General features: G+C 43.7%; 1 protein-coding gene across 5 annotated transcripts in view; it reads left to right on the forward strand.

Moving 5' to 3' along the window:
- The window catches only part of HS6ST2 (heparan sulfate 6-O-sulfotransferase 2), a 317,315-nt gene that overhangs the window by 297,673 nt on the left and 4,005 nt on the right, over window positions 1-15,637 (forward strand). The gene's annotated exons all lie outside the window — the stretch shown is intronic.

Here is a 15,637-nt window from a genome sequence, read left to right on the forward strand (position 1 = left end):
CACGTAAAAGGTGAAGGTCGACGTGTTCTCCCTGTGCACATTTCTAGTAACACCTTAACTCATGAATGTTAAATGGAAGGAGGTGGGGTAGGAGAACAACAGGACTTCAAAAATAGCCCGGTGGAAATCAAATCTTGTTTTAACTTAGTGTGTTCATGACCGATTCATAGTTCTGAAGAAGAAAAAGTGTTTGATCAAAACTGTCATCAAAAGACCTCATTTTAAATTCTAAATTCCTTTACTTTCTTTGAGCAGAAAGGAATAGTTTTCCTGATTATGACTATTGAAGCAGCCTTAACCTGTGCACAATAGCTGATCTCCTACATGCTGTGATTTTAGGATGGTCTTCTTCCCTATGGAACTTGCCCTGCTGCTGCCTGAAATTCTACCATAAGAGGGCACAACATTGTCCCTTAGGAGCTGCCCCTTTAAAAAGGAAATGCTTCTGGTGGTGCTAAGTACATGACACTTTGACAAAATGAGTTTTTCTAATGAATTTCCTTCTAGATCTCAGACTTTGAGCAGACTACGCCCAGAGAGAGAATCCAGTGGGGGATAGGCTGGAGGAAGAGGGAAGTATAGGACAAGGGACAGGGAAGCTTGGAGGGCCCAGGTCTCCTGACCACCACAAAGGACAAAAGAAATAGTAACTAAGGGTGGGGTTTCAGGCCTCAGTAGGGAACATTTGGAGGAGAAGGGGCCTCCTTCAAGTTGTATTGTGGGTACAACATTCTCTCCTGGCTGGGGAAATGCCAACCCGGGGCCTGAGGCACTGTGCAAGCCAGAGGTGGAGACGTTTTGGGACTCCTTTCAGCACCTGTTAAGTTTAGGGAAGAAAGCCCTTTGTTTTTGATTGGTGGGACGAAGAAGTCACGTGCAGTGGGGCGGGAGAGGGCAAAATAGAGCATCCTGGGTGATTTCAAGGCTTCATGCTATCAGTTAACCCAACAGTCTGAGTTCCCACAAGGTGCTGGGCCCTGTGTTGAGAGACAGAAGATATACCAAATAGTTTGGCCCTTCAGGAATGTCTAGCCTGGTTTGCAAGACAAAACAAGAGAAATGGAGTATGCAGCCATTTATTCAGGGCTTAACTTGCAACAGAGAAAACATGGGGAAAACACTGAACTGAGACTTAGGAGACCTGGGTTCTGGTCCTAGACCTGCTGCTGACTAGCTATATATCCTTGGGCAAGTTGCCTCCTTTGTTTGAGGTTCAGTTTCCTCATCTGTAAAATGGGAATTTTATATCTTGTCCTATATACTTCATGGGATTGAGTGAGAAACTAAAGATGTCAGAACGGTGGAATCCCTTTCAAATTTCTGATTGTTATTAACCAGCCCTCTCTCCCTCATTCCTATCTTCCACCTTCCCTTTTTTTTTTTCTTCTTTTTTGAAACAGAGTTTCACTCTTGTCACCCAGGCTGGAGTGTAATGGCACAGTCTCGGCTCACTGCAACCTCTGCCTCCCGGGTTCAAGCAATTGTTGTGCCTCAGCCTCCTGAGTAGCTGAGATTACAGGCATGCGCCACCACACCTGGCTAATTTTGTATTTTTAGTAGAGATGGGGTTTCTCCATGTTGGTCAGGCTGGTCTCGAACCCCTGACCTCAGGTGATCCACCTGCCTCAGGCTCCCAAAGTGCTGGGATTACAGGCGTGAGCCACCACACCTGGTCCCCACCTTCTGTTTTTCTGTCCTTCCCTACTTTCCTCGCTCCCCCCTTTATTCGTCCCTTCCTTCCCTACTTCTGTCCTTTCCTCTCTCCCTTCTTCCTTCCCTTCTTCCTTCTTTCCTTCCCTCCTTCTCTTAGGCGCTGATATCAATGAATTTTCTTCAGATGACTTTTCTGAAAAGCCATTATGAGAAGTTTGGTGCCATTTAGAATAATCTCTGGCTTTAAGTCTACCTTACAGTGAGTTACTATTTCTGAGAGTTAAGCTCAATTCCAGGCAAAAAAACCCCAAGCCAGGAGGGAAAGCTCTATGCAGCACATTAAGTGGCCCATGCAGCGTGTAAGCAGATCTCTCTTCTCATTGACATGTCCTCACAGTAAATGATAACTTGAGTCCTTTTTTATGGGTTTCATGTCTTGCAGTAGAGAATGAGTGAACTTCAGCCAAATTGAGGGAATTTGCCTTCGCCTAAAGCTGATTCGTTTGTTGATTACGTTAAAGATGGTATTCAGGAAAGTGAACAAGGAGTCAGAGACTTGGTTTTGGGTCCCTTCTGTGCCATAAACTGGCCAGATGACCGGTGACCAGCCCCTCTCCTTCATCTCTGGGCTTTAGTATTCTCATTGCTGAAGTGATTGGAGCAGGTAACCTCTGAGAGGTCTGCCAAACCATCTACTCTGCAAAATATGAGTTTGTCACCTTCATCTGTGAGTGGCTCCCATTGGTTCCCTTTCCAGGGACCTTGCCTTTCATTGAGTGGCTAGTTTCCACACATGGGACATGGCTCTTACTCAATGAGAGAGTAACCCAGAGCTCATTGTGTGCATAGAGGGAGGCATGGAACACTCTCAGGCTCCCCCTTGGTTGAACTGCCCCCAACCAGGATGAGTAAAATGGCCCCACCCACTTTCAGTGAAGTCAGATTGCATTTTGTACAAGGTGAGGCTTGTAAAGTGTCACTTACTTTTTTTTTTTTTTAAATTCTATTCTGTCCAAAAAAATGAAATGTTTATACTTTGACCAAAGTAGAGCCGTGGCTTATATTTTACAACATTCATAGTTGTCTAATTTCACGTATGTTTTTCTATTCTGTCACATTTTGGACAGGTACAAAAATGTTTTTTTTTCTCTAGGATTCAGGACAATGCAGTGTGATGTAAAATCGCAGTATGGAGGAACATACTGTGCGTGGAGAAGGGATGATGAGAGCACCTGGCCCTGACTCTCCAGTACTAGGCCACTGGTTTCAGGGGAGGTCCCCTTTCTGCCTTAAAGGGGAAACACAGTGCAAAGTCTCTCGGCCATGAAAAACAAACCTCTGATGCACAAAACTTACAGAACTCTCATCAGTTTCAGTACTAATACAACCTTCAAAATCATTCTGCTCAATCAGGATCTTTGTGTCTTTCAGTGCTCCTTCCTGTACTCGGTCCAATGTGACATCACATTCCTTAACTAGAGAGGTAGGATGGGGGATGGATGAGTTTTTTTCACCCCCAGTATTATCATTGTAAAGAAGCAAGGCCATGCCTGTTACTGTATAGAATGCTTATTTCCCCATGCATGTAGTCCAGCCATGTTAGTCACTAATTATGCCTTTTGCAGCTTGAATATCTGAAGAAAACACTTTCCCAGGTAAAAGGAGGCATGACCCTGCCAGCCCTTGAAATTCTGAATGGTTTCAATTCTTTACAGTTTAAATGGTTAAAAAGTTCTGTTCCCCCACTCCCCCAAGAAAAAGCTAGGGTTTGTACCTTATATCTCTCAGCACCTTAAAACAATATTAGAGCTCATTAAAAATCAACCCAGGGCTCAAGAAGGGCAGCCTTCATTTAGGGGGAAAATTTTTACCCTATGCTGCTCTGGAGAATAGCAGAATGCTGAGAGCAGGCATTGTTTTTCTGACTAGCTTTCCTCTAACAATTTCTCCAAAGTATAGTTAGGGTACCTGCATCCCAGATAACACATGTCCGGCAGGCCCAGGTGAATGAGTGGGACTGGCTATCACAGGCTCAAAATTGCCTTAAAATTTATTGACTGCCTACCGTGTGAAAAAGTCCTGTTACTTGATTTCTTGTCTCTGTGGAGGTCCCTAAACAAGTGGTTCTGTGTGATTATGGATTTCTCACAATCCGGAAATGTGGAAAGGGAACTGGTTATCTGATTTTGGGATCCGTGGAATGGGAAGTATGGGCTAAAATGGCAGCCAACTATACCCCTACCCCTGGGCCCCTCAGCAATAAAATGCTCAAATCCCTGCCCTGCAGTTCTGTAAGGGGCCCCCAAAAACCACAGAATTTGATCCCTCATTCCACATCCCAGCACATCCAGCTGGCTCATACTCAAATGTCCTACTGCATTCAGGCCAGTTGGGCTCCTGAGGCTGTGCTCAGGCACAAGTGAGAATGAACAGCCCAGTGGGTGAGAGCGCGTGCGCACACGCGTGCGCATACACACACACACACACACACACACACACACACACACACACACACTGGAGGCTCAGACACATCTGGCAGTGAGGATACAATGACCAAATAGGACATCAGCCAGGAGAGTGGAAAAGAATTTGGGTTCAGGAGTCACACAGACCTGAAAGACAGCCACTAGCTAGCTTTGTCCTTTTAAGAAGGTTAACCAACACTTTTGGCCACATAGCTTTATCTATTTAATAACAGCAACAATGATAACAATCACGACATTTGCTGAGTGTTAGGCTCCAAGCATGGTTCTAAGAATTTTATATGTATCCCCATTTTATCTTCGTAAAGACTCTATGGTTTTTCATGCATTGTAGATGAGAAAAGCAGAAGTACAGAGAGGTTATTTACCCAAGATGATGCAGCTAGTAACTGCCAGAGCTGGAATTTGAACCCAGGCAGTCTGGCTGTAGATCAGCATTATCAAATAGAAATACAATGCAATGGATGCACCTGGAGGGGATAAGTGTAAGCAAATTAATGCAAGAACAGAAAACCAAATATTGCTGGGTACAGTGGCTCATGCCTGTAATCCCAACACTTTGGGAGGCCAAGGTGAGTGGATCACTTGAGATGGTCAGGAATTTGAGACCAGCCTGGCCAACATGGTGAAACCTCGTCTCTACTAAAAATACAAAAATTATCCAGGCATTATGGTGCACCCCTGTAATCTCAGCTACTCAGGAGACTGAGGCAGGAGAGTCACTTGAACCTCGGAGGTGGAGGTTGCATTGAGCCGAGATTGCACCACTGCGCTCCAGCCTGGGAGACAGAATAAGACTCCATGTCCAAAAACAAACAAGAAAACAAACAAACAAACAAACAAGTATTTCATGCTCTTCCTTATAAGTGGGAGCTAATCATCGAGCACAGATGGTCACAAAAGGGAACAATAGACACCATGGACTACTTGGTGGGGTGAGGAAGGGGTTGTGGGTTGAAAAACCACCTACTGGGAATTATGCTCACCACCTGGGTAATGGGATTCATACCCCAAACCTTAACATCATGCAATATACCCATGTAACAAGCCTGCACTTGTACCCCATATTTAAAATAAAAGTTGAAATTCAAAACAAGAAATATGATGTAAGTCACCTATGTAATTTTCAATGCTATAGTATCCACATTAAAAATGAAGATACAGATTAATTTTAGTAATATATTTTATTTAACCCAGTATATCCATGACATTATTTCAACATGTAATCAGTATAAATAATAATAAATTCATGAGATATTTTCTCTTCCTCAGAGTCTTGGAAATCTTAGTATGCTTGAAAACACTTAAAGCACTTCTTAATTCAGACTAGCCACATTTCAAGAGTTCAGTAACCACATGTTTGGTGGCTACCATATTGGACAGTGCAGCTTAAGAACAAGCCCTTTTCATGACATACACTGTGAATAAAATGAAGGCATTAACACCTATTTGATAGGTTTTCTGAAAAAACTTCTAGCATAGTGTCTGACATATTATAGGCACCTGTTATAACATGTATTAGTTTCCTCTCTGCTGTGCTCTTTGCTGTATCAGAATGCCTTCCACTCACCCCACCGTCATACTCGCACCTAGGCAAATGCTTTTAATTTTTCATAATCCATCATATTCCTCCTCCTCTTCTGTGGAGCTTTCCTTGATGACTGTAGCACAGTCAACTCTCTCATCCTAACTCATTTCTCACTTAATCTCTGTATGACACAGTTAGCACTGAACTATACTGTGCCTTTATCTGCCCCCTCCCCCACTGAATAGTAGTCCTCTCTCTCCAATAAATTCTAAGCCCTTTGAAAGCAGGCGCCCATAGACATGCAACTTCCTCACCATGCCTACAGCTATATGGTGACTTCTAGGTCACTCAGAGTCAATACATTGTTCATGGATTGATTAAACATTTGTCTTGCAACTCAAGGCCAAGCCCCAGGGCTAAAGGGGTACTACGCTCCCTCTTTGCACATGCCTGTTTCTGGATTGAGTGTCATGAAAGTACCAGTTTTATTACTTTTTAGTTAAGACCTGAAACATGCAGGGTTTTATTGTGGATGTATTAGTCAATCAAAAGGTAGGATCAAAGTAATGGATTCCTGGGACAAGAGGCACTAGGGATGTTTATCCGAAGAGGAAACCATGATAGTCCCAGTGGGGATTCTCAGAAATTTTCCCAACCTCCTCCCGTCCACTGCGGCATGGAGCTTATGATTCTTCCCCCCTCCTCACTCTTGTTGCAGGGTTGGGAGAAGGAAGAGAACCAACCCCTATCTCTGGCAGTTCCAGATGCCAATCCTCTAGGGTTGGCAGTTTGACAGAGGATGTCACATAGAAACACTCAGTAAGCTGAGAAGTTCCATATAGGAGTTCCTAGAAGGAAACTCAGGCAGGAAGCTTGAGTGTGTTAATCAGTGGCAGATCTGGTCTCCATGTGACATGGGCAAATCATATCCCTTTATGGGACCCCAGTCTCCTCATCTGCACCCTGTAGGGGTTTTTCATAGAAGTTTCTTCCACCTCAAAAACACCCTGGCTATTAATGAACTGAGACTCACAAAATAATTTTAGAATACAAAATATTGGAGGAGAGGCAGTGTAATCTACAAAACTTCATGATGCCAAGCAATTGAACGGATTCCAGGTAAAGGCCTGTCACTATGGGTCATAAAGTTTGGAATTTCACATCTTGTTAAAAAACTCAGCTTTCTCACTGTTTGCAAAAGCCCTTAGATTTATGTACTTTGAAACCTACTGGGCTTTGGGAAAGAGGAGAGAGATTTCTTTTAAAAAAGAAGTAAATATCACCAGGACTGATTGTGTGAAGAATTCCACCTTGAGTTTGAATTCACAGGCATTAGAAATCTTCTTTATTTTCAACAAAGGAAAAAAACCATTTTTCTGCTTTGTTAAAGAAAGAAAAACAATGGCATAGAAGAACATCCTTCTGTTTAATGAAAGCCCATTTGTGTTCCTTTGAGTGCGCCTCACAATACACACAGATGGGTTTACTTTCAGTTAATCAGAGGAGAAGAATCAATGAATGAAAGTGTTACTTTATATACACAGAACTGTTCCTTTGGGTGAGGTGTGAAGAAGAGCAGAAAACTCCTGCAAGAACTGAATAACATGTTTGATGGGTGCAAGACATTCATTCAGCCTCTTCAGATTTGGTTTTGTGTCTGGTAAATCTTGTGTCGAATAAGTCTTGCTTGTCGCATAGATCACTGTGCTCCCAAGAGTTTACCTTGCTCCTCACCTTTCGTGGGTTGCCCAGAAAGTCTGGCTAAGTCATCAGCCAACAGCATGAACTTGAAGGGGAAAGGAAGGTTCAGTTAGGTCTTTCCAGCGTTGTGAGACAATCAAATGAGATGTTGTGTCACAGTGCTCCATGTAACCCACTGTCTGCGAATGCAACAGCTCACTCTTCTCCCTAAGTAAAGCGGGACTACTAAGCCACAAAACTGTTGTGACAAATGTGCCAAAAACAACACATCTACAGAGGCGTCTACCTGCTTCAAATAGTCCCCTTGTGAAGTCCCACACTTCTTTTATGAGACTGCTGCCATTACTGAAAACAGCATTTATGAAACTTCTATTTGGGGACTGCTAATATGAGCCACACAAGAAAAGCACTTTAAACAGCACCTCCAGGGCTTAAGGGATCTAGCTCCTTCAGAGGCATGTTTGCCTTTGATTCAATTTACCATACTTTTATTTAGTTTGTGCTCACATATTAATGTTGTTTGATCTGAAAGCCTTCCTCCTTGCTTTGACTGAGTCATTTACATGCAATGGGAGGATCTATGCGGTTGCTTTAGACTTCATTAACCAAGGAAGGAGACCAGACTTTCAACATTAATGATTCAGTGTCATATGCAACCCACCACTGTCAGCAGAGTTTACTTAGGACCGCCAACCACGGTTATTTTTCTACCACTCACTGTTTCTCCAAGAATGAGATGTGCGAAGGCTGAACTTTAAAAGCCACATGTAAGCTGCAGGTATAATAAAATGTTCACTCCTATTGATTTGGGATAAGAATTTGTTTCCTTTTTTAAATTAACTTTTTATTGATCACTCCTGTGACCTTAACTGCTATGGGTTTTCTGGCCTTCTATTAAAAAATGTCTTTGATATTTATTTCCCTTTGAGTAGTACAGGGAAAACCTTATCATGGCCTTTCATGAACCAGTAGCCTCAAAGGAAAGCAAATGTTTACAGTGTGATCCTCAGAACTTTGCTCAGGCAACATTCCCTGGACCTTTCCCTTGACAGAGATGGGTGCTGCCCCTCGGGGGCATAGTTAGCTTGTCTACACTCTAGGTACCACCTGGGATTTCTGAGAGACTTCTGATCTCTGAAGCCACATGCTTAGGACAATGGTTCTCAAACTCAAGTGTGTCTACATGAGAATTTCTGAGTGGGCTTCCTCAAATGCAGATTGCCAAGCCCAGTCTCTTGAGTTTCAGATTCAGTGAGTGGACCTGAGAGTGTGCATTTCTAACAAGTTCCTAAATGATGCTGATGCTGCTGGTTCTGGGCTCACACTTTGGGAACCACTTTTTAAAGTTTATTCATAGAATCAGAAGAATTGGGTTTGTGCCCTCGCACTGGGGTGGAAAGAATACCATTTCTACAGTGAGGGAGACCTGGATTGAAGCCTGAACACCCCTACTTAACTTGAGGCATGACCCTGAGTCAAATCATCTCTGAGTCTCAGTTTCTTCATTCTGGAAAAGGGAATAATAATATATGATTCACAGGAATGTTGGGAGTTAATGTGTAAGCGTCAGGCACAGAGTGCCCCAGCTCCTGGCTATGTAGTTGGTGTAAGAAAGTGTCTTCTTTGAATAGCCAAATGTTTCCCCTTTGTAGGGGTTAGTGAGTTCTTTCAGGCCTGGTTGAGTGTGCCATCCTAGGGAACTAACAGACACAAAGGGGGTCTACTAAAATAATCGGGCTTCAGCCCAGAAATAGTCCTCTCCTGTAGATTGATTCTCAAGGGCTATTGGCAACGTGTGATTTGTGGGCAAGTCCTTACCTGTTTTCTGGGCCTCAATTTCCTCACCTTTAAAGTGAAAGCCTTGGCCTAAACGATTTACTGTCTCAGAGGTTTCTTCCTGTTCTGACCAGTGTAGGATTCTGTGACTTAGAACTTGGGCACTTATTTCAGAATGGTCTATTAAAAGGAGAATAAAAAATAAGAATCTGGTTTTTAACCATTTAGTTATTTTTAACATCGTTAAACTTTCCAGTCTTCTTTTAAACTGGGATACTGCACAAAAAGTCAGGGACAACAGCTAAATATAACTAAACCTCCTTCATAGCTACATCTCCTTAAAATGCTCCATTACAGGTGTAAAATGGTATATCTGTTATTTTATAGTGACATCTAGTGGCTTTTCCTTATCAAAGAATAAGATAAGCATTTTCTTATTTGCTCATCATAAGCTCTGCTGCTTCTGCTGAAGAAATTCATTCAACAATCTTTCATTAATTGCTTACTTTATATCAAACATTGTGCTAGGCCCTGAGGAGATGATGATGATAAATGATACATGGTCCTTACCCTCCCAGAGCTCATAGTCCAGTGGAAGAGGCAGAAAAATTGCTTGATAATCCTAGTACGTTGTGATACATGTTACAATGGGAGAACACCAGGGCAATTGGAACAGAGAAGGGGGTGCTTAACTCTTTCCACGGAGGTCAAGGAAGGTTTCACGAGGAGACAGTCTTTGAGTTGAGTTTTGAAAGACTTTCCCAGATAACCTACAAAGGATAAATAGAAGCCATTCAAAAGAATGGGCACTCCATATACAGTGGCAAAGCACCTGTGGAGTCACTGCCTGGGACTTTGATTTGGAAAATTCAGCATATAATGTATAGATCAGGGTTTCTCAGCCTTGGCATTATTGCCGTCTAGAGGAGGGTATTTCTTTGTTGTGGAGGGACTGTGCATGATAGGATGTTTAGCAGCATCCCTGGACTTTTGACCTACTAGATGCCAGTAGCAACCCCCTCCCCAAGTCATGACAACCAAAATGTCCCCAGATATTGCCAGATGTCCCAGAGTAGGGGGTTTGGGGAGCGGAGGTGGAAGATCACTCACAATTGAGAAAGACTTGTATAGAGGGAGTTCACTTGAGATAAGGCTGCACAGAAAGAAAGGTGGTTGCTGGGTTCCACCTAGCATGTGGAGGAGCTTGAACTTCATGTCATAGTTTATAGGGAGCCTTTGGGAGGGCTTAATTAGGAAATGACAGACCAGATGTGTGCCATCTGGGATGTGGAAGTGGCATGGGACTGGAGGCTTGAAGGAAGAGTAGGACAGGATGCTACTGCAATGTTTTAGTAGAGAAGTGATGAAGGCCTGACCCCAGGCAGTGGTAGAAAGGATGGATTTCAGAGCTATTAGAAACTAGAAAGAACTTAAGGGGATGTTTAGCTCTTTGTAGAGAGGGGGGCATTAGAGGAGTCCAGGATGACCCCTTGGTTTCTTGCTTGAACAACTCTTTCATTTGTTGCTATTATTTTCACAATTGCTTAGCAGTGACAGGAAAAAGTTGGCCTGGACTTGTAGATGCAAAGCAGGTTCACTGTGCACTGTTTATAAACTTATAGGGGTCTGGTGAGACAGAACATACTCATAAGCAACAAGTTACGTAAAGTGGGTTCATTACTCACAGATAGGCAGCAAGGGACAAAAGCAGCCTAGGATCCGTTGTGAGCTGGTTTCCCAAAACTCAAGAAAGCTGCCTGGGAGGATGGAGTCTCAACTGAGCATGGTGCCTCACTTGCACCATAGCTGAGGAACCCCAAAAGGCAGTCTGTCCTGAGTTATATACCTCGGGGACCATGTGAGTCATTTAGCAAAACTTTGAAGGACACCCTGCTTCCAAGAGAGAGAGGGACAAAGGCTGAGCTGTCCCAAGCAGTTCCTCCCTATCTCAAGATGTTACATTCTCTAGGAAGGACTGGAACAAGGCCGTGGCTGTTTCAGGCAGTTCCTTCCTATCTCAGGACACTACACTCCCAGCACATTCTACAGTTGTTTTTAAGATGACATGCAAGAAAGAGGGGAGTACTGTGTTAGCCCAAGGCCACCCAGAGAGCTGTCAGTAGAAGGTAGCAAACCTTTAACTATGTACTGCCTGTAAAGGCACCAGGGACATACAGAAGCACCAATCAGCCATTCAATTAGCCCAGGTAACCCAGTGGGGAGTCATGGCTCCAATTTTAAAATGTGACACCTTGTCATTTTAATTAGGTGATACATTTGGTCACAAGAAAGTCCTGTCCAATTACTACTAAGTGAAATAGGCAGAGTATGATTTTCCTGGGGCTGAGCTGGCCTCACTCAGTTAAAATTAAGTCAGTCCATTCAACAACACCCTTCAGTTTCATGTCAACCTGAAGAAAGATTCCCAGCAACTGCCAGAGACTTACTCTCAGCTGGATCTTACTCTGTTTTGATCAGTGCCTGATCCAGGCATTGCCAACAGGAGCAGGAAAGTATAGTGAAGATACCCAGGGATATAATCAGAATCTAGATGTCTTTCGACAGGCTTAGATATCCTCCATCGAGAAGAAATTAAACAAGACAAATACACTGCGTCAGTTCCCGACAGCATAGATTGGGTTTCAGAGTGGCATATATGTGAAAGAATGAAACAATTGAGCTTACTGTGTATCAGTGATGTGGTGTGGCTGCCAAAATGCTCCATGTGGTCTGAGGCCACATTAAGAGAAATAGTGTCAAGAATAAGGGAGGTGATAGACTGTCCCTTCTTATTACTTGTCAGGTTATGCTTAGAAGGCCATGTTCCAATTAAACAGAATGCATTCGAAGGCAGACAGCAGGATAGTGGGGCCTTGAAGCTATGTAGAGAATAGTTGAAAACCATTTTAAGCATAAAGAAGGGAAGCCTTGGGGTAAATGCTGTCTTCGACTATCTGAAGCCACACAAGTGAAATTTTAAAAAGATCCCTAAATAGACCATGATGGTCTGGACCCTGTCACTTTGTGCTGACCACTCCATATCTTTATCTTCAGCCCAGCTTGCTCACTGAGTGCCAGATCTATTCCTTCAGCTTTACTCAGATGTCCCACAGGCACCTCAAACCTTCCTCCAGAGCCTAGAAGGCTTCCTTAACTCCTCCTCCTCCTTTTTCTTCCCTGAATCCCTTTTCTCACTTTTATCTGCTAAATATTTCTCTAGTCTGCTCCTCCTCCTCTTTCGCCTTGTCTTCTACAGTGGCCTCTTAACTGATTTTGCTAATTCCATCTCACACACTATACATAATGACCTTTCTAAAACACAGACCTCATCATGTTATTCCCCTGCTTAAAGCCCTTCAAAGCCTCTCTGTTGCCTGCAGAATTAACTCTGAATGCTTCAATATGGCATCTGTGGCCTTTGACAACTGGGTCCTGGGCCCCCTCCCCATCTTCAATTTCCTGCTACTCCTTCATTCCCTAGAAGGTTTTTTGATGCATGTTTCTCTTACACAACAGGCTGGTGTATGCCTCTGTGCCTCTGCTCATGCTGATCCTTCTGTTTCGTACTCCTTTCCTCTCTCCTTGCCACATCTTTCTTTTTTTTTCTTTTTTCTTTTCTTTTTTTTTGAGATGGGGGTCTCACTCTGCCACCCAGACTGGAGTGCAGTGGTGCTATCATGGTTCACTGCAGCTTCAATCTCCCGGGCTCAAGTGATCCTCTCGCCTCAGCCTCCCAAGTAGCTGAGACTACAGGTGTGCACCACCACACCCAATCATTTCTGTAGAAAGGGGGTTTCACCATATTTCTCAGGCTGGTCTTGAACTACTGGGTTCAAGTGATCTGTCCACCTTGGCCTCCCAAAGTGCTGGGATTACAGGTGTGAGCTACTGTGCCCAGTTGCCTCATCTAATTCTTACTTGTTTCTCAAAATAAAGCTGCAGAAACCCGTCTTGTCTTTTAGGCTAGGTTAGAAATCAGTGTGAGGTATTTTCATCACACCCTCTACTTGCTCCAAGCATTCGCAGCACACTCTATTGAAATACTTCCTCCAGGTTTCCATGTCTTATCCCTGTCTGTATCCCTGGTGCCTGTCGCAGTGCCAGGCACATATTAGATGCTAGAATTAAGCAAGTCTTGACCTGGCCTGACCACTGAGGGAGTACTGGCCATGTCTCTGATTGCCTCCCCAGCCACATTCCCAAGCCTGCTTCTCTGATATTGCCCTAAAAAGCTCTTCCCTGGATATAATGAGCATCCTGGATTTTTCAGCCGACAAAAGCTCCAAGGTGTTATCTTTACCTGCCTTCCTACCTCCAACACACCATGCAATTCAGGAGACCCCTGGTCACTGGAGACTACCCTTCAGCAGATCTTTCTTTTCACACAGACCCATAACATGAGAGACCTTCTCTGAAAGTCTGTCTCTGTGTCTCTGTGTTGCCTTCTCTCTATTCATGTTGGGGTGGTGCTTATGAAACATCGATTGTGCTACTAACCCTGGTGGTTGGGATCTATTTGCTCTGAAAGGTCAGGAACAGTGTTGAGGAAGGAGAGCCGCTGACTTGTATTGTGGTGCACTGTTAATATTTACCAGAAGATGTCACTGCAGGCCTAAACCAATACAAATGAGGGCATGAGGACTTTCAGTTGAGCGTGAAGGTGACTCCATTATGGGGGTTTAGAACACCAAGCAGCCCCCATTACAATGCATGCCTGGAAAAGCTGGTTGAAAGGTTAATCCAAATGTGTCACTGCACTTAATAAATTTCTTTTCTTTTTTTTTTTTTTCCAAATAATCAGACTAATTGCCACTAAACTGTTGCCTCAGGGCTAGCATGACGGCTCAATAAATATGCACTGGATGGATGAATACTAACACCAGGAGTAGAAGGAGGGAACCCAGGGCAATAGCAGTCATCTTTGTTGGTAAAGGCTACTGGGAGTAAAAGCTACTACTCTTTAGCAGTAGGTCCTTACAGAGATGAATTTTAGTGGCACCAGCAAGGTCAGGTCCTAGGGAAAGTCGTGAGGTAAGTGAAGGTGCTCTCGGTCCCTTTTCCATCCCCACTCCCAGATGCTTCTCCTGTCCCCAATGCTTGTTTCTTCCTGAAAAATATATAAAGTGACTTATTTTAAGAAAAACCTTCCTGTGATTTTTTGCAAGGCACTTGGAAGATTATGCAGAGTTTCTGTGTCATGAGGCATGTCCCTAGCTTTCTCCTTCCTCTTCCCCAGGATAATTCATCAAGTCAAAAGTTAAAGGAGTTACTGAGATTCTGCTTTATGCAAGGGATAAAGGCCAATGTACAAAGCTGGAATGGATGGGATGAGGGTTATATAGAAGAATAGGACAGAGCCCCTCTCCTGGAAAACATAGTCTAAGTGGAGATATAAACAGTTAATTGTAATTCAGTATTGAATGTTTTGGGGGGTAGTGGGGAGGTAGGGTCTCGCTCTATTGCCCAGGCTGGAATGCAGTGGCATGACCACAGCTCACTGCAACCTCCGTTTCCTGGGTTCAAGCAATTCTCATGCCTTAGCCTCCTAAGTAGCTGGGACGACAGGGGCACACCACCATGCCCAGGTAGTTTCTGTATTTTTAACAGATGGGGTTTCGCCATGTTGTCCAAGCTGGTCTCGAATTCCTGATGTCAGGCGATCCACCCACCTTGCCCTCCCAAAGTACTGGGATTACAGGCATGAGCCACTGCGCCCAGTCCCAGTATCACAAATGTTTTAACAAAGGCTAAGTATGGAAGTGCTGTGGCAACATAGAGGGAGAAATGATAGCAACACAGAGTGGGGTACAGTTTTTTACAGAAAAGATGATACTTGAACTGGTACTTGAAGGATGAGTAGAATTTTCCAGCCAAAGAGGGAAGATCATGACAGGCAGAGGAAGCACCAGGCACGGGGTAGAAGCGTAGGAGATAGATCTCAGGATGCCTGAGTTTCTGGAAGCCCCAGTTGGGAGAAATGTTTCCTCAAAGGACATCAGCCAATATTCAGTCAAGCAGGTGGCAGAGCAGGTTCCCTGAGGCTCCTCATGTATGTTTAGAGAACAACCACTCCCTCAGATGGGAATGAATGTTCCAGAAAAGTTGCCCTCCATTCTCTGGGTTTCCTTTAAGAAGCTAGATGCTAATATTCAGTATTTATTTTTGTTTTCCTTCCGCAATATGCCCTTCTATGACCTTGTCCTTCATCTTCTGTACCTGAGTGGAAAGTCATTTCTCATAAAAAAGTGCAGTGACAGGGCTCTCTCTTTGATTATGCCTGGTTGTATCATAGGCTTGATGTTTTTGGAGTGTGTGCCTACCATGTATGGTGTGAGTATGTCAGCGTGTGGTTTAAATATTTGCTAGTCTGCTATTTGAGCAAAGAACTTTATTTGTTTGAAACCATAAAGAGAAGATAGCCGTACAGCAAAGCTTCACACTTGTTGACATCCACGTGCCCTTTCAGTAGGTTAAGAAAAGGGACACTTTGAAGCTG

This window comes from Saimiri boliviensis, chromosome X, assembly GCF_048565385.1.
Source record: "Saimiri boliviensis isolate mSaiBol1 chromosome X, mSaiBol1.pri, whole genome shotgun sequence".
Taxonomy (NCBI): Eukaryota; Metazoa; Chordata; class Mammalia; order Primates; family Cebidae; genus Saimiri; species Saimiri boliviensis.